Here is a 19,282-nt window from a genome sequence, read left to right as displayed (position 1 = left end):
TCTTGTTCCATTAAAAAAAAAGGTAGACTCCTTCTGTGTGTCTGCATATGTTCATCTATATGTGGCTTTGTGTGGGTGATAACTTGAGCATAAATGTGAGAGACAGAAATCTGAATAAAGCCAGCATGCAGCAAAGAAGTCAGATGGCATTAAAAGCTGATGTACTTCTATGAGAAGTTTGATATGTTTTCTTAAATTAAAAAAGTGATTTTTAGAAAAAAACATATTAACATACTATATTTTGCATTGTTACATATTTTTGTTAATCCAGGAAAATGACACAAAAATGTTTTTTAGTATTTATACAAAATGTTTCTCAATATTTTTAGCCTGTGGCGCTCAGCCCTCACTCCTACTGACGACAGAAATCTTACAAGTCACAAGTATATAGTATAATATTTACAGCAGCTAGGGTGCTGTAAAAGGGATGGAAATAAACTATCAGTGCCCATGTTCAACATGATGAAGGAACATGTGTGGCTTACTGACAAGTAATGGAGGATTATGGCACCGTAGAATAAGCTACATCAGGCTTTCGCTATACAGAAAATACTTAGACGATCAATTAATTGTTCGTTATTTGTTTTTTTTTTTGTTTTTATGGGATTTGTTGACAATAAGAGAAATATAGAAAATCACCAGACTTAAATATTACTGACACTAAGGTATGAGGTGAAGGCTTCCCTTAAAGACTAGAGCTCTACACACACGTGCTGATTACATAAATGGAGTGGAGTTAATAAAAGAAACCTATCTGCAGTATAAATGGCATAAATGTCCATGTGTGTACGTGTTAGCATCTCCTTTTCCTTTTCACAGTTCATTAAGAGGAGCCTCTTCACCACTGGCTCTTGTGAATGGGGGGGGCAGCTCCGAGCACATCGTGGATCCACTAATCCTTGACTTATCTGAGCTACATCAATACTGCTGCATTCTTTGCTTTCTCTCTGTGCTTCCCTCTCTTCAATTAGTCATCCTCACCTTCACCATTCCCGCCCTGCAGCTCTCATTCCAGCCTTGTTCCCTCTCTCCAGCAGTTGCCCCCACCTCCTTGAGGCAGCTGCTTGAGATCCATCCTATCTCTTTTCCTTCTTCTGGACAAAACAGAAAGGTGTGCAGGGAGTAAGAAGAGAGGAGCAGCAGGGGTGGTTTGGCCCTAGTAAGGTTATTAAACCTCACACACAAACACACGGTTCGCCACAGGGCCACTGAGGTGAGGCCCCAGGAGATCGGGGGCCATTTTTGTTTGTGCGTGTGTGTATGTGTACGTGTTGAGAAGGCACTTTATGTGTTCATTCTAGGGAGGGTGAATGATGAGGCCACACACCTTTTCCTGGCACTAACAAATTAGTGTTCCCTTGATATTGTTTTCTGAAGGCCAACACTAACATCTACTGCTATATATTTTTAGACTAAAGCTGCTAGTAGTCAATGCTTTGTGCTGTTAGTTATTATCTTTAAATGGGACTGCACTCATGCTGAAAAGGACTCAAATTCTGCAGGTCCTCTAAAGCTGTTTTCTCAGAAAAGAAAGGCCTCTTCAAACAGAGTTTAGGCCATCATGTAATAGCAAAACCATCTACTGAAACCCAAACAAATTCAACTCATTTAAGTGGGTTAACAGCTCCTTGAGGCAGAGTGAGACATGTTTCATTGCAGGTTTTACAGACTGTCAGCCCCTGTGGCTGGTTGAGTGAAAAACTCCCACATCAAGCTGTAAAAAGTTCTTTAGTTTCCTTTCTTCATATAAAATAATGAAAGTATATACTGTACATGGAAATTATTGAAGGAATCAGACCAAAATGCTGAATTACCGTGACGTGGACTGATTGTGGTCAGGGAAGAGAGGAAAAGAGAGGAGAGGTCCAGTTGTAACTAGTTCTATCTTTACAGCAATAAGGGTAAGGGCTCTTTAAACAGAATTTGGCCTGACCCACCACACTATAGCTGGGAGCTGATACAGCAGTGCGCAGCCAGTGGTGGATCATTTTTCATCTCAAAATCTGCTTTGACATGGTCAGGAGTGCCAGTGTGTGTGTATGTGTGTGTGTGTACGACCAGGGTGGGGGTATGGCACATACACAAAACACGGAGGGACTGTGAGAGGGGAGGGGGTGCCAGCCAGGGTGCATTGTGGTCCATCTCTTTTTTTTTTTCCCCCCCTCATTGGTGCTACTCTGACAACACAAGGTTGGGTCTTCCCTCACTGCTCAGCTGAGCAATCAGGTCACCTCGTCTTGACAGACACAAACACACGCACACACAGACGTAAACACGCAGAGACATACACACACACGCCCGCACGTAGACACACAGTACATGCAGCCCCGCAGCTGTTGCCAATGATGTCAGTCCTGATTTGGCCCAACTAGCCTTTTGTTTCACAGCACGAACACAGAACAGAGGAGGAGGCTTCATTTGGCAGTACAGCAAGAGTTTCTCTGTCTCTAAGATTGTTTGGATTAAGGATTAGCTACTGGTTGCAGGCATGAAAGTCTGAAAGCAAGACAAAGACATTTTTTGTGCTTGAATGATTTGAAAATTGACAACAACTCTGATAATCAATTAACTGTTTAAATGATTTAACAATTGTGTTGTTCCACATTTTCAAATGTAAGGATTTGCTGTTACTTTCTGTATTCTATAGGGACTTATGAAACTATGATCAGCATGTACACACACAGCAAGCATTTAAGGATCTAGCTATATGTGGTTGTGTATATGTACACAATGTAAACTATTTTAGAGACACTTAATCTTGGAGAAACATGATGCAAAAGCACCTCATAATCAGGTTATAGGTTTCAGATATTTTTACATTTAAATCATGTGAACCGAGTTACTGTATATAAATGGTAAAACTCAGCAGAAGGAACAAGCATAGAGGAAAATATTACACCAATGTGTGTGCGCTAAATGGTCAAAAAACAAACATAAAAAGCTACAAGCTCTTGATAATTGACAGCCTCCACAGCAGGTTGCTGACACCTCGCCATAATGAGATGTTTCAAACTTGAAAAGTACAAAACTGACTTAGCATAACACAAAGTTAGAGACCACTGCTCTAGTCAAACACCCCCCTACCCCTTTTCCAACACAAACACACACACAGACTCTCACACACACACACACACACACACACACACACAAACACTTTCCGCCTCCAACCCCCTGATGTCTGTTGGCAGAACTGTCTGAGGAGCTTAATTGGTACTTTCTCATTTTTTCCTCTTTCTCACTCTCTCCCTCTCTCTCTCTCTCTCTCTCTCTCTCTAACTTTGTCACTTTCTCATTCAGCTGTGTGTGTGTGCACGTGTGCGTGTGTCTGTTGGGGCGCAGAAGAAGCACGGGTGCCTGTGTGTTTTCATGGCAGGAGGACAAGAGCGTGGGTGCCGCTAAATGAAACAGAGGCCGAAGCAACTGCACACTCTGTGGCAATGTGATAGGGCGAGCCAACTCGGTTAACCAAATCTTGGAATGAGCCTCGTCTGAATTAGGCGCACGCTGCAAACACACACACACACACACACACACACACATACACACAGGAGTGCACGCACAGATACACAAACAAGTTGTCCCAGTGCCCGGGCAGCTTTCCTGCTACCGAAAATGAGGAGGTTTGGAGATGTGCGTTTGTTTGTGCAGATCTAAAACACACACTTTAATGGCTAACTCAAGGGCTTGCACACACTGCCAATCACACACCAGTTTCAGTCAACACAATCAGCCTTCTACTTACTTTCACATTTGTGCACAGTGGCTTTTATTATCGCGCACTCGGAAACACACGCACACAGAGTCACACATCACACCTGCTGACATGAGATAGAGACATAGCATGAGACACTCCTCTACTGAGCTATTATGCTGTCAGTGACATTTTCGAAAATAATCCTACTTCTCCTGACATTTCATGCAGCGGCTGGTTACAGTACACACTGCCGTACAAGCAGCCTGCCTCTTGATTTGAGATGTGTTTTCGTGGAAGCCCGGCAGCCAGGGCTGCTTGTCGGAGCAATGATTTGATTAGGTTTGCGTTGATTACAGTCTTGTTGGTTACAATATACAGCTCTATCAGAGGGAGCAAGAGGGAGGGCGGGAGAGGGAGTGATTGAGAGTGGTACTGTCAGTTTGTCAAAGCTGTCAAGAGCGATGCCGTATTGTACTTTTGTGTTTAGTTGAGGTGTGCGTGGGTAGGCGAGCAGGAGATTCAAAAATGAATCAGCTGATATCAAAGAGTACCAGCGAGGATATTAATACAAATCTCTTAGCAGTTTATCAGCACTCAGGAGAGTGATACGATGCTGTGCCTGCACTAGCCCCTTTTGAATCAGATCAGGGCAAAAGGAAAAAGGAGCAATGCATCTGAACGGCTCCCATTTCACAAACAACGCTATCACAGACAAACACTTTTAACAGCAAGTGCCTTGTCTTGGCATTGTGCTCGAGAGCTGTAGACTTTGCAGCACAGCGGCGCAGCGGCTCAATCGTGGTGTGTAATATTGGCTGAGAACAAATAATCTGAAAAGCCTCAAATGCCCTCTGCCTTTGTAAGCTTTATGAAATATTAACCAAATTAATCTACAGTCTTTTTTTCCAGAGAACATACTGTACTGCCACTGATTCCCTGTAAACCAACAATCATTCCTGAGATTAATTCTAAGAAAGACAGCTACATTTTTGATCTCTGAAAGGCAGGGACAAGGTGTAATTATTACCTTCCATATATCATGTTTTATATTAATTATGTCTGTGCCAGTGAACGTTGCTCTGCTTGTTTAAGCGAAAACCACAGAGCCACAGGCGCCTCTCAACGCAGCTTTATTCCTAACAGCAAGTGTGCTGGGTGGAACATGTTATTATAACATTACGGGGCTTAACAGCCAGCAGTGCAGCATCTGATCAGAGGTCAGATTCGTGTTGTACCCCACAAAGATATTTTTAAAGACCGATATGATACCCTGTTTAGTAAAGCAATTTCTAGAGGCCTCAAGGCAGAACAAAAGGGCAGAGTTCACTGAGAGCAGAAAGAGCTTCACTCCAAACATGTGACCAGAAAATGAGGGCCGCAAAGTAAAATAGAAAATCATTTGAAGGGATTTTACAGATTGCAGATTTAATGTCCGTCTGATGAAAAAAAGAGAGAGAGAGAAAGATCAGAATTAATCCTCTTAGCTGTTTGTTTGGTAATCTGATTTAGTCTGATTTTTAGGCTGCTATCTGTGGTTGTGGTTACTGATGCTGTCTCTGGATTGACCACAGCCATTTTCACCTTCAGCCCCCCCCCCCCTTCCCTTCTGGAATATTAGACTTTGGGTTTGACATATAAACAAAATATCTGTATATGTAAAATCCCTAGCGCAGTTCACCAAATCCAGCAATGTGTCTGCTTATGAAATGATTCCCCACTCTGACATCGCTCCAGAGAGGCACACTACGGCTGTCCCTGCTCCAAATAAATGACCTACTTTGCACATTAACACACATTTACATGCAGGCTAGATCCAGGGCAGCTTCATACTTTCTGTTCCCGGCACAGACACTTCTCTCTTTAAGTGTAACGTGGCTCCTGTCCAATTCTTAGAAAACGTAGCCCTTTTTCTTATTCTCCTGCCATCTTTGCTCAGGCAGCAAAGCTGAATGGAGACAGGTTAAACCATATTTCCTTTCAACCTGGCTGGAAAATAGGTGCATGATATGCGCCAGGTTCTCTAGCAGAATTGCGCTTTTATTATCATGCGAGCATGTTAAAGGAAGGTGAGGCTGGCACAGAGGCCCACCTAAGGTGCTCCCAGCTCAGGCAGAGCTATTTCCAGACCACCAGCCCCTCCCGTCTCCTCCACCTCCACCTCTGGTGGGGAAACCACACCACTGCACAGGCCTCAGTCACAGACATGACTCAAGAATGGATCCATTATTCACACAGACTGTTAGGGGACTGGCACACAAGGGTGGGATGTGGTAGTGGGACACGAACACTCATTTTTACTTAACTCTACTTACTTAGAATTGCTCAAGCAGGCAAAATATATAATGAGAAATAAGCTTTTTGAACAAAAGGAAAACGGGCAACTCAGCATTACATGTATTATTAGACAAGTTGAACAACGTCATATATATCCACAGTGTGACTGATGTTAAGTAACAGCAGCAACAAATTTGCCACTGTGTCCATGTGTGCGCTCAGTGCTAACACAATATTTGTTAACTATCAGGGGCCATGTGACTGTAGACGCACACTGAGACACACAATACAGAGCAAGGCCACACAATAGTGCAGTGAAAGTAAACACAGCTTTCGACACACGTCATATCAAGTTCAGAGAACGCTTGACAGCACAACACAGCTCCACACAACACGACATGGATGAATGTGTAAGTGCTCTCTCTCTCTTTCTCTCTTCTGAAATACACACACACACACACACACACACACACACACACACACACACAGGGGCCAGATTGTATAGGGGTTTGCTCACGGACCATGATAAGAAAATGTGGTAAATGCGTAATCTGATATGCATGACTTGAGGTTTCTCCCTGCCTTTCTTTTCCTCTTGGAAATCGCAGGTTGCATCCATAATTTACACCAGCCTCCGTCTGTTTCTCTCTTTTCCACTCTGCTCCCTCCCTATTTTTTTCTCTCTCTCCATCTCCCCTTCTCTCTCCTGGCAATCTGGCTTTTGCAGCTTTGCTCATTAGCATATTGCAGAATGTGCAGATGCCACCAAAAATTATTCACCTTCCAGCACTTTGATGCCGTTTCACACGTATACAAACTACGGTGGCGACATTTTGCGCAGCCTCCCCAAACAAAGGCAGAGGGATGAGGGACGAGGTCTCCTTTTACTCAAATGGAATGGGACCATAATGGGATGTCCTTCAGTCTGATGTTTCCTCACATCCTCATTCACCACAATTACATCATGCATCACATCAGTCAAAGGTATTTGACACTGTGATGATGTAGATGAAGTGTTTCTTCTCAGGCAAGGTTTAAATTAACACTTAATATTTATGCAGTCCAAGGGTTGACTGAATACATAATATTCATGCTGTTCAAAGGCTAATTGAACACAGTATTCATGCATGTGTTTGCATCAAATGGAGACTTGTGGAAGAAAGCAAATGACTGGAGGATGAGAATATGGGGATGGGCAGTTCTCCTCTTGGAGATTGATATTGGTATTGATAGAGGCAGATCAATGGCCATACATGGCAACTAACCATTGGTTGAACACTGCTTTCACCGCTGTCCAGGTTTCACACCCTCGGGACAGCTTGAAGCAGAGCCAGAGAGATATCACCGCTGTAGTATGCACGCGAGAACGCAGTCTTGTAAACATCCTTCCAATGGGCTTTTTCTAAGTCGACCACATCATAGGAAGAACAGTGATACAGTGAAGCACAGAATGACTTGGCATCACAACTTGTGTGGGCTCTTAAGACCGCCTGCCCTGTTACCTGACAAACACCAGCTGTCTGCCCTGTGAAGAGGAAATGCCATCACCCACAAAATCCCAATCCCAATCGTGTAAATCATCGAGTAAACATGTGCTCTCATACAAAACAACGGCGGTCAACCTCTCATGGCGATTAATTCAGTATGTTCTGACATGCACGTGGTCCAGTATTGTTCTATGAAAGTGTAATAATAGTGTGAGACACAGTGTGGTATCAATTTCAGTATCACAGGAAAATAAAAGGACTTTTCTTCACAGATGACTTGACTTTGAGTTTTTGACAGCACAGCCTTCGGTCTCAGTTACTATATAAAATGATCACCAGTGCATTTTGTTCTAGGACAAAATGTGTTTGGTGGCTGGTGTGACACAACAAAAAACAAAAACTAAATCCAAACTGCAGCTGTCTTATCTTGTTTGCAAAATCACGCTGAAAGCGTATCTGTTTCACCGTGCGAGCCGATGCTTAACTGTTCGGATGAAGACATAGGTGATAAATCAGGATCCTTACCAGTGTGGATGAGGACGTTCCTGTGTTTCCTATTAGGCAAAATCCGTTCCTTAATCCTCATCAATCACAGAGCCAGTCTAAAATGAAACAAAACAGAACGCAATGCACATCAGGGAGTGTGACAAAACTCTGCTTTTTAGTGATAGGAAAACAAGACTTAGGTGGCATCATTTATCGAGATGTAATAAAGCACCCTGTCGTGCAGCTGACAGATTGGAAACACATAACAAGGAGTGACAGAGCTGGAGAATGTGTGTCTCTAATCCCCGCCAAATATAAAATGTAGAATGCTTAAATGACAAATACAAGTTGATTTCTCATCTTTCCTTGTGAGTGTTTTGTGCCCATCTAGTTGCAGAAGCAGCTGTCTTTGAACTCTCCAGGCTCTAATCATGGAGGAATATTTCCTCTCCACTTCTGGCTCTCCTCTAACTACGACGTGCAGATCTGCTAATGGGACGACCACTCGCTGACTATTAATGCACTAGCCTACTTTACAGGACTGCATCTTTAACTCACTTATTTCTGTGTTTGAAACTCCCACATCATTTCATTAATATTCCGCTACAGACTGCTCCCCAAAACCGTCTGCCTCTCATTTTTTCCACGTGTACTCGTACAGTAGGCGGAAAAGAAAAGACTTGAGCTATCTTCACAGGCTACAGATTGCCCCACATTTAATTACTGTTAACACCAGCGCTAGCAAGCTAAATACGCCTCCATGATTTATTCATTTCCCCCCATATTTGAGTCAAATTAAATTAGTCATATGGGTTTAATTAGCTAAATATGATCTGATATTGTAATTTCACACTTGGATATAGGATACAGAGAGGGGTTCTTGAGCACAAAAAAACCATGGTAAACCGGTGCTCATTAGTGTCTCTTATGTGCAGTCATGTTGGCATTACCAACAGTAGCATTAGCTGAATGATTGCTCCTAATCTAGGTTTACACACTGGGAGGTTACCTTTATTCCTGAAGAACCTGGATCACTCCACGCACACCATTATTCTCTGCCTCTATTAGTCATCGAACCATAACTAATACAAGTAACTCCCCTCATATTTTCTGGGACCTATGCTCTGCTCATTATTGTTACTGAGAACCACAGAACTGCAATTAGGAAAAATAATTGTTTACTCCTCCAGTTTAAAGGGCTGAGTCACCCCACCAAAAAAAATCATTTACCACTAATGGTACCTGCCAGTGGAGATGGTTTGGGTTTTATTTGCCCAGATATTAAGATATACATCTGTGAGATTTCTGCTCCCATCCTCATATAACAGAGGTGAAAGGAATTTTGTTTATGGTGCTCACAACATTAAAAAAAAATCATGTTTTGTTTAGCAGAAGCCAAAACAAAACTGAAATAAAATATCTGCGTGACCAGAAGCTGAACTGAGCCTTTCAGAGCTTTTAAGAGTTTATCATCCATAAAAAAGAAAAATGGCTTACAAACACACTTTTGTGCACTTTTATTATGATGTAAACATACTTGAGAAAAATATTGCGAGCAGAGTACTCCCAGGCAAAGCAAAATATTTCATATTCAAACATTTGTAAGCGTTTGTGTCGGGGAAGGTCATCCTTTTGTGGCAAATCAATGATGCTCACACACAGCGGACTGAAACACAGGACCTGCTGTGGGGTTTTCCTATTCAATTGCACCTGATAATTTCTATGCTTGTGTGTCTTTATTTGTAAATCTCAATATCTAATGCTGGTGTTATTTCCCACTCACACAAAAGCTCCATCATGGCCCTAAATGAGCTTCAGTGAGTGATATAAAAAAGCATGCGGTAATTTACTGATACCCAGTAATGAAACATGAGGCCGGTGTGGCATGTTTTCTCACTCTCGCCGAGAGGAAATATGGCTGCTGAGAGCTACGCCGGCTTGCAAAACACTGTCACACTGCCTCACGACACAGGCAGAATTATCAGAGAAAAAACAAATGGAGGCATTGATTCACTAGTTGTTTATTTACAGCCCTCTCCAGAGAAGAAATAAATTCCCCTGTTGAGGCTTTGTTTCCCCATCACACGACACAACGGGATGCATGAGAAGAAGGGTGAGCAGGCCACACACACACAGAGGCAGAAGCACACATATAAATGTAAGCACACATACACACTTACACACACACACACACACACACACACACACACACGTCTTACATCTGGATTAATCTCCAATGGGCGTCATCACAGATGCCATTAAACGTAGCAGAAGGCGAGAATCATGCAGCAAAGAGGCTGCCATCTGAATAATTTATTCAGAGGCTCATCTTGTCTCACACCAGGGGGATTTCTGCTTTCAATTTACACTGTTTTCCTCCCCATATTCAAATCGGGGAGCAGATTTGTTGTGATTGGCACACGGAAGGTCAACGTTAGCAAGCTAGCGTCAATGCTGTCCTCGGTGGGCTGGTACGCCGGTCTATTAGCACACTAGGATAGTGTGCGCGCGTAAGTGTGTGTGGCAGTCTTTGTTTACCTCAGTGTGCGCTGGGTGACACTGGAGAATAGGCCTGTGGAGCGCAGAGACAGCAGTGTGTGTCTGAGCTTATTAGGCTGCTTTCCAAGGACACAGGAGGCTCTAGACATTACACTGGCTGGGGAAAAAAACACTACTGCTAATCATAGCAGGAAGATGTTAGGACTGCAGACACGGAGCGAGGGGTAGGGAGGGAAGACAAAAAGGACAAGAGAGGGAAGGGAGGATGAGAGAGGGGGAGAAAGCAGAGGAGTGAAGGATGGGAGCAGGAGGGAAGAGGCAAAGTAAGAGTTAGAGAAAGGAGGGAGCGCAGGAAGTCATGCATGTCCTCTCTCTGTGTGTCACACTGGGACTGAGAAGAGGACGGAGAACGGTTCACTAAGGCACAGGTCATCTGTGACAGGATGAGCTGCCATTAGCCAAAGGCAGACAGAGCAACCGACAAGCGTGGGGTGGGGTGGGGTGACGAAAAACTCTGAGTGACAAACTGTATTTTCAAGGCTTCTTTTTGAGATTTCCAGCATTCGAGGCAGCACAAAGGATCTGTTTTGTTGTTTTGTGATGTTGTTGTATAATTCCTTGGGGAAAAGATCAGTCTATTTCACTTTACACTCGATGTAGGCGGCGTACATGCAACAGAGACAGAGAACGTATTTGAGACGTGAACGCTGTGTTTGTCTAAAGACACTTGCTCTGTTAGAGGGGCGCTTCTCGTTCTCAGAAATGTAATCCAAACTTTGAAAAAAAAAAAAAAGGTTTACGAGGTTGCTTGGGGGAAACTGTGCTTACCAAGCAAAATGCCCTTGTCATTTCCAGTAGTAAATTGGTATGTGCTAGCTGGCGCTGATGACAGGACTTGGCTGTTTCTACCGTTACGGGCATGAATGGCCCTGTAGTAGCCGGGCACAGTGCAGTGGTTCAACAAGGCCTCTTTAACCAGCTGAATGACAGGCAAGCAGACGGGCGGCGAGCCAACCACAGACATTCAGCCCTGGCTGCTGTAATGATGCCAATTCAGCCAGACCAGAGAGGCCACGTGATGAGGGCAGAAAGAGAGTGGGAGAGGAGAGTCAAAATCTATGAGCGCATCCACAGTTAGGTCACTGGGCTGTGTCTTTTCTTCTCTTTATTGTATCCCACCTCCAAATGTCTCCAGCTAGTCATTGTTCACCATTGTCTAGCAGTCGTCTTATGTTTACTCTTTAAACAGTTTTGTTGTCTTTTAGTTACCGCGTAGGGTCTATGAATGTGTGGCTTGTTAAACTTTTAATGTTAGTGTCTACAGCCTCAAGCGCTGCGTCAGTGGCCCTTTGCACCCTCCGCCTTGTGGAAATCTCCGTGCAAACTGAGGGGAAACTCGGCACCAGTATGACACAGCATGGAGGAATGCACCAGCGGATGTGGCTCTCTCCCTCTCTTTCTCCTCCTCAGTCAACCCCTGTCTCCTCCTCCTCCTCCTCCACCTCTTCCTCCTCCTCTTGCTGTGGGCAGGTCCATATGCACCCAGCAATTATCAAGGTTATTTTCTCCAGAGGGCCAAATCCCTGTTTATGGGCATGAGCGTGTGTCATAGGGGCCCTGGCTGTCAACCCACAGGACGCTGACTCTCGTAGACAACCCATGAGAAAATCTCAGCTTCAGCGATACTGCGGTTGCCAGACCCTGCAGTTGCTCCCATTTAAAAAGAAAAAACAGTTTCGCGATTTTCGGTAGCTGTGTCATGACCTCAAATGAGACAGCAAAAATGATGTTTCGTGTGAGCTTCGACCTCAGCACTTGCCAAAACCCTGGAGTTATTTCTGGAAACCACCAACTAAATGAAGGGTATCCAGCAAGCAAAGAGAAAAATTAATACTCAGACACTCAACCCAAAAAATAGCAAAGCTGGACATGAATGCCTTTGATTTAAATCTGTGTTACTTATTTATTGCAGACCAGGGGGCAAAGAGTGCATGTTTTATGTTAGTTCTACTGAACTGTAAAAAAAAAAAAAGGAGACAATTTTCTACTATTATTGGTTCGATTCCGTCCCTTCCCAGAGCCAGACACCCTGGAGAATTGTGACCTGAGCTACAGTGCACATTTCCCTTTGGCAATGGCTACAGAGGAAGTGAAAACTATGAAAGGCCAGTGGTTAACAAGCCTTGTAAAAAAACACTAACCAATCCAACAAGCTAGGTATTATACCACTTAATTAGAGGCAAACAGGAGGCAACTTTGTTTTCTGAATGGGAGACAGAGTAAGCTTGTTCTTGTGCTACAGAAGGTTTGTCAGCAAACAAGAGCCTGGAGCAACCTGAACTGCAAGCTCAAAAGTAAATTTGCATGTAACAAACTGTTAGTCAGGGTCAGCAGTATACACACACACACACACACACACACCAAAATCGGCTGCTCCCTTCACAAAAGCTGCTTCCTCTCCGTTTCATCACGCAGGCCGGGCTTTGTTAGTGTGCGGAAATGCCTCCAGAGGGAATGAAAATACTGGCAAGTCCCTGCAGCTCTTTCTGGAGAGAGACGCGGGGGAAAGAGACGGGTCCTGCAGCTGCAAGATCACACACACACGCAACCACACACGTATGCCAAGTGCCCATGTAGGTTGAGGGCTCCGGTTACGTACAGAGATAACCGTGTTAACCTAAAGAGCATAAACACCGGTGTGTGGTTACAGGGCTGTCATGGCACCGGAGGAGGCAGAGGAAGCTAACATTGACAGTACAGCATCTAAAGTTGGACTAATGTTGTCACGGCTGCCACAAAATTATAGGCAACGTCACTGTGAAAGCACATACCACTGCTAAAATCAGGGGTTTTCCAGCCTGGGAATTACATCTGGAGAAATAAATGACCCTCCTCAGTTCATTGTTGTCTTGTTGAGAGATCCCATAAAAGTTCAAGAAGAGTTGAGATATCTGAGGAACTTTAAATCAAAAGTGATGTCTAAACTGTGGTACTTCACTATCCACTTAGCCTGTTGTTCACACTCACACCTTCACTCAGCTTAGAGTCCCTGGTTCACCCAAGCTGCATGAAAGCCACGGCGCCCAAAGAAAACACATGCTGACACCAGGAGAGTGTGCAAACTTCACACTGAACGACCCCAGCCGCCTTGTGGGTGCAAGCTCTGAATCTTCACGATAACCACCGAGCCACTGTGCCTCACTAATGTTCTTAAAAAATTTTTTTTAATATTCCATTACCTCACTCCATGGCCATCTCGGTTGGCGAAAAACACATGTTTGTAATCAGACAACAGCGCTCCAACAACAGATGATTGCAATCAAACAGTCAATGGCCAGCAATTAAGGCAAAAATACACCATACTAGTAAGAAACAGAAACCCATGATTTAAAGGAACACATGATGTCTTCAAGAGATTGGTTGTTCAAGATTCATTGTTCAAGTCATGAAAATGCAGACACTGAAATCAACTATGTGCTTCAAGCTAATCCTCTCTCTTCAGTATGTTAAATAAAAGCAGCCGTTATGACTAATATTATCCAAAATAAGCAGTCAGACCTTTTAGTAAACAGTTGTCTGTAGTATTTATTATTTTGTTCAGGAAATTTACAACTGGTAAAATACTGAATATCTGCAACATACATTACATAGACTAGTCACATTCATTTTTGGAACTATTTCAGGTGAACCACTGTTCTCAGGTGATTTTCAGCTCTACACTGTCTCTTTGTGCCACCCACACTCACATTCAGTTGACCCAGGAAAATTAAAACAGTATGCTATTTTTATTTAATGTTTCATGTAAATTGTAACTCCTACACAAAACTGACAGACTCAGCTGCCTACCACCACGTCTTTTCACTACAGCTGCTACAAGTTTTCTGAGATAATGCTAGTCGCCTACTATCAATCAACACTGAGTGGATGCTAAAGATACATTCTGGTACTTCATAACTGGAGTCGTATTGTCTTGTGTTTAACCAATACACCATATCTACTACAAAATTACATAACATTGTGCACACCGCCTCCACTGGACACAGTTTTAAGATGGATTCAAATGGGGCCAAGGAAATACAAGGCCTAAAAAACTCAGATTGTTGCATCCTAAGGATAGAACCACCACAAGCTACATAACTAATTAAAGACCCATTCTCCCACCTAAGTCACAGCCCATGTCAGGTCTTGTTTTGTCTCTATTTATATCACTTATTTTCTTCTATTGATGTTAGCATGCTAGCCCCAGCCTGCCCCATGTCGTAATACAACTTTGCGACAGCAAGTCACAATATGAGAGAATGATGGAGTAGTGCTACCCCGAGGCATATTTTAACTTCTTGTCTTGTAAATGCAACAATGGTTGAAGGTCTTAGTAAGGATGCAGCTGTTTATGCTGACATTGGTAACATAGCAATAGCAAAAATGCACCTTTAAAGTAAAAACATGAGGTCAGGTTGAACGAAAATGTAGCTTTGAGATAAGAAAGACAGCTAAAATAGATAACTTGGGTAATGATTGTTGTGATAACCCTCATTTAAAACTGCTCCACTGGGTATAAGGGCATCTACAGTGTTAGTATTTTCATTACTTAACAGGGAATCTGTGCAACATGCTGCTTTCAAAAAAAAGTGTGTTTCTTTAACAGCAGAACGTTGGACGTTTGACCAAACAACTGACTGAAATACTGTCTTACGGAGGAGGTTATCAGGGGAAAGCAGATTCAAGATGTACTGACAGAGCGGAGGAGCTTTCAAGACAGCTGCTCGAGTTTCTCTCTCTGTCACTCTCGCTTACACACACATACACGCATGCAAACACACACTCCACTCCCTCTCTCCTTTTTAGCCAGTGACAGCAGGCACCCAGCGATGACATGAGGAGTGTCTCTGGCAGCCAGTAAGGCAGCACTAAACAGACAGAAATATCTGCTCTGACAGACGGACAGACCGTCACCCACTATGACATGCATGCAGCTGTCACTGAGCTTACTGCTCCTCTTCCCAACCCTCTGGTTTGATTTTCCTTTATGCAGTTCTCTCTCCACTCTGCAACAGCATTTCCCTTATTTCTTTTTCTTTCCTTCACATACTATATTGAAAAGCTACACCTACATTTAGGACATTGTGTTTGGCTCTGTTTGGCTCATGGCCAGAAATGAGGGGGTAGACAGAGGAAGGGAGGAAGGAGGTTCGGCTTTCATGAGGCCAACTGTTGAGCACACAGCCTTCCTCCACTTGATCAGCGTTGGCCTGCACAGGTCTAGCTCTTTGCTCCTTTCATTTGCTCAGTCTTTTGTTCTTACTTTCTTTCACGTTCACTTAAGAATCCGTTCTCCCTCTCTCCGTCTGTTTAGCTCTCTCTTTCTAAGGCACAGCCGTTCTCAATTAGGAGGGTCAGGCTCTGGTATCTGGAGCTGGAAGGACCCAAAGATCAGCAGCAACAAGAAACCACTGCTGTAAAGTGCTGCGCCAAAAATTGGGCTGTGGCTGCCTCTGTGTTTGCATGTGTGCGTGCGCGCTTGTTGCATAAATCTGCTCCATGTCAACAGGTTGTCAGTGACCTCTGACCTCCATATTTTAACAGACATGAATATGACAGAACTGCTAATGTTGTGACTGGCCCAGAGCTGTCCTCTTTCTCGCTTGACTGCCAATCCCTTTACTGTTCAATCTAAAGATTGTGGTGTGAAAACAATGTATAATCACTCACACACTCATGCACAGGCAGTCACACCCGCGCATTAAATCTTCACCCCATCTAGAGAGCTACTTTAATTGCTTTGTTTCAGTGGTCCCTTCTGAATGAGAGAGAAGCTGGGGGCTGCAGTTTACAAGACACATCTGCAGGTGTTGCATTTCAAACTGAGAAACTCAAGCTGTGAGAAGGAACACATACAATAACACAGGAACACAGATAGAGGAATATACAGACAGATTGTCTCTCCGTCTCCTCCTCTCTCTCTCTCTCTCTCACACACACGCACACACTGCAGGTGCAGCACTGTTCAGTTACTTTCCTCCACGGCATCGAGCCTGAAAACGCTGGCACATCTGAGTGAGGTGGAAATGAAAATCTCTTAACATCTGTGTCGCTTTCTATAAAAATACTGACTTTAATGTGCCACAACGCAAAATATATGACAAGACAAAGCCGAGGCACAGTATATTGAGCACAGACCTGTCAAATCAAGAGAAAGAATGTGCTTATCAATGAGGCCCCTGAAATGTGGCTGATGCTTCCCAGTAGGCATTACGCACTAAAAGTCTGACAGAGCCATAAACACCCCAACTAATGTTGTCTAGGGTCATGTAGGTTTTAGATAACCTCTCCACGGCCGGCACAGTTTGTGAAAAACTACTTTTCTTTGTTGCCACGCAGCCACTCATACACAATATCTCCCTCCTTAGAAAATAGCTCATTCAGAACAAATTTCACCCTTTCAATTCAAAACCTCTCGGAGTAGTGTCTCTATGAGAATCAAATCTGTTTGTTATAGCTGGGAGTCAAGTAGTTTACAGGATCTTGGTTAGCACGTCTCCTAATTCACCAAAAGAAAGAGCAATCAGCTAAGCTTCAGATGGCATCCGACAGACGACAGATTCAAACTCCTTTCTTCAAGCATCTCTATTGTAGTGTTCCCACACACTGGCACATGCTGCATTTCTGATAATCTATGCAAATAGGCCACAGATGGACAAGTATGTATCTCATTGAGAAACATATGCGTTGCACTTTTAAAAATAATAATTCTTACATCTCCCTGCGTTTTTTGTTCTCATCCTATTTCTGCCATCCTCTGTTTGTTCATTAAAAGTTACGTGTGACTGTGACGCTGGCGCCTTGCCACGCCATTTGTGAAATTATTCAAATGAGGACACCATGTTTCTTTTGTTTACCGCCTTGAATGGCGACACGGAAACAAGGTTGGAGTATTCATGCACGCCATTTCTCACTCTCACTCTCGTGCTACAACTACCACCCCCTTCTCTCTCTCTCTCTCTCTCTCTCTCTCTCTCTCTGTGAATCCTGCCGCGGCATTGGAGGAACGTCCCCGGCATCATGAGAAGCCATTAATGAGTGTGTGGCGTGGTGCGTTGTGATGCGCGGCATATTGCAGCCATTCATCAGAGCTGGGAGACACTTGACAGGCGGACAGCCAACAGGTTGTGTAATCATATAACACAGCCATGTCAGGCCTGCCACGGCTCCGTGTCCCATTCAGGCCTCTAATGTTGTTTTCCTCTGGGTAATTGACGACGCCAGACAGAGACCCAGTGATGGATAACATCGTGAACTGACTGCCGCACAAAGATGCCGGTCTACTGGAGTGATGTCATTAAAGATTACATCAACATTTAAAGACATTTAAAGGGAAATTTCTGGTTTACAAAAACATGGGTCTTATTTCTGTAGTTTTTGCCAGCACTTCTATTTGTCATGATAACTCTGTGCTCTGAGATCAGAGAACTTGACGCTATTACCAAAATTAAGTCAGACAAGGCAAGAGACACAAGTGGTCACATGATCAGATAAATTGTAAACAGTTAGATTATCTATAACAGATTACCTCTAGCTGAAATCAAAGTTGAACCAGGCATACCATGTCCCATTTGCCCCACCATCTCAGCAGTAGAATGTTATTATTACCCATTCTTACCTCTTCTATCATAGCAAGAACGGCCAAGCTACGAAAATAAGACCCAAATTGTATGAAACTGGAACTTCCCATACAAAACACACAAAGCCATGTAACACCTGCTTGATGCATCTTGATCTATTTTGGTATTATGGTATATTACTGATTATGTTTAATGACTCATGAATCATTGTGTAAACAGGAAAAATATTCTATCTGTATATCTGTCTAAGAAAACCATTATAAGCTCTTAATCTGCTATTGCTTTAATTATGTCACAACATGATAAAGTCAATGTGTTGAGTCTCTGATAATTATAGTGTACCTGGAATGCCATCTGACGCTGAGGAATGTGTTGTAAATATTCCAACTCCTCTGCACAACACAACTCTCAGCTGCATCAGAGAAGTAGAGGTGGCCCTGAGGCGGTGTTAGACGTTGTTAAGGATAGCAAGTATCCTCACACAACCTGTTCTGCTCTGTCCCTAAGCTGGAAAAGAGAAGACAATGTTCTCTCTCATCCTCCCACTCTCACCACTTTATACCTCTGCTTGTTTGTGAGATGCCTCTTGCAGCACACAATCCCAAAAAAAAAAGGGCCCCGGCTTGTGTGTGAGAAAAATGGGCCGCAAGACGATAACCACAACGAATATCACCAACAAGGATAAAAATACACATTCCCGTCTTTTGAATATCATCACAGTAACCCAAGCTACAGCGCCCTGAGGTGAAAGTCCTAAGAGAATGAGAGTCTTGATTAGTCTCATTCTATCTTTGTCTACGTCTCTCACCTTTTCTCTGTCAAGAACATGCAGTATTGTGTACAAGAACACAGATGATGGAGAAAACTGTGGAAAAAGACGAGGAAGGCGAGAGGGAAGAAAAGGCCTGGATGCTAATTCACTTGGTGTGAGCTAATCCCAGGGATCCATAACCTTAGTGCTCTACAGCACCTTGTCATGTGCATGCAGGGTTTATGTCATCGACTCCCAAAAGCTCTTGTTTTCCCCATTCATGTCAGCTACAGCGGCTACGTGCGTATGCTCTGTAGCTAAGCCATAACCCTGTGACGCAGAAATACGAATTTCACCTCTAGTGTGAACACAACACAACACTGAAGGAATACACCCAACCACTACACGCTCAGGCACGCATGCACACAGACACAAACACACTCTTCCTCTCTCCTCAATCTCAACTCCACGG

At 43.5% G+C, this 19,282-nt stretch overlaps 1 protein-coding gene across 4 annotated transcripts in view; it reads right to left on the bottom strand.

The window, feature by feature from the left end:
- The window catches only part of zmiz1a (zinc finger, MIZ-type containing 1a), a 94,726-nt gene that overhangs the window by 51,351 nt on the left and 24,093 nt on the right, over positions 1-19,282 (bottom strand). For 3 of the 4 annotated variants that reach the window (XM_018696785.2, XM_018696782.2, XM_018696784.2), the window contains exon 3: positions 7,981-8,057. The exons of the other annotated variant lie outside the window; for it this stretch is intronic. The gene's annotated coding sequence lies outside the window, so the exon portion shown is untranslated. The remainder of the gene's footprint in view (positions 1-7,980; positions 8,058-19,282) is intronic. 4 annotated transcript variants of the gene reach the window in all.

The sequence above is a fragment of the Lates calcarifer genome, linkage group LG16_LG22, assembly GCF_001640805.2.
Source record: "Lates calcarifer isolate ASB-BC8 linkage group LG16_LG22, TLL_Latcal_v3, whole genome shotgun sequence".
Taxonomy (NCBI): Eukaryota; Metazoa; Chordata; class Actinopteri; family Centropomidae; genus Lates; species Lates calcarifer.
Note: the sequence above shows the minus strand (reverse complement) of the source record. Positions and strands in the feature narration are given on the sequence as shown.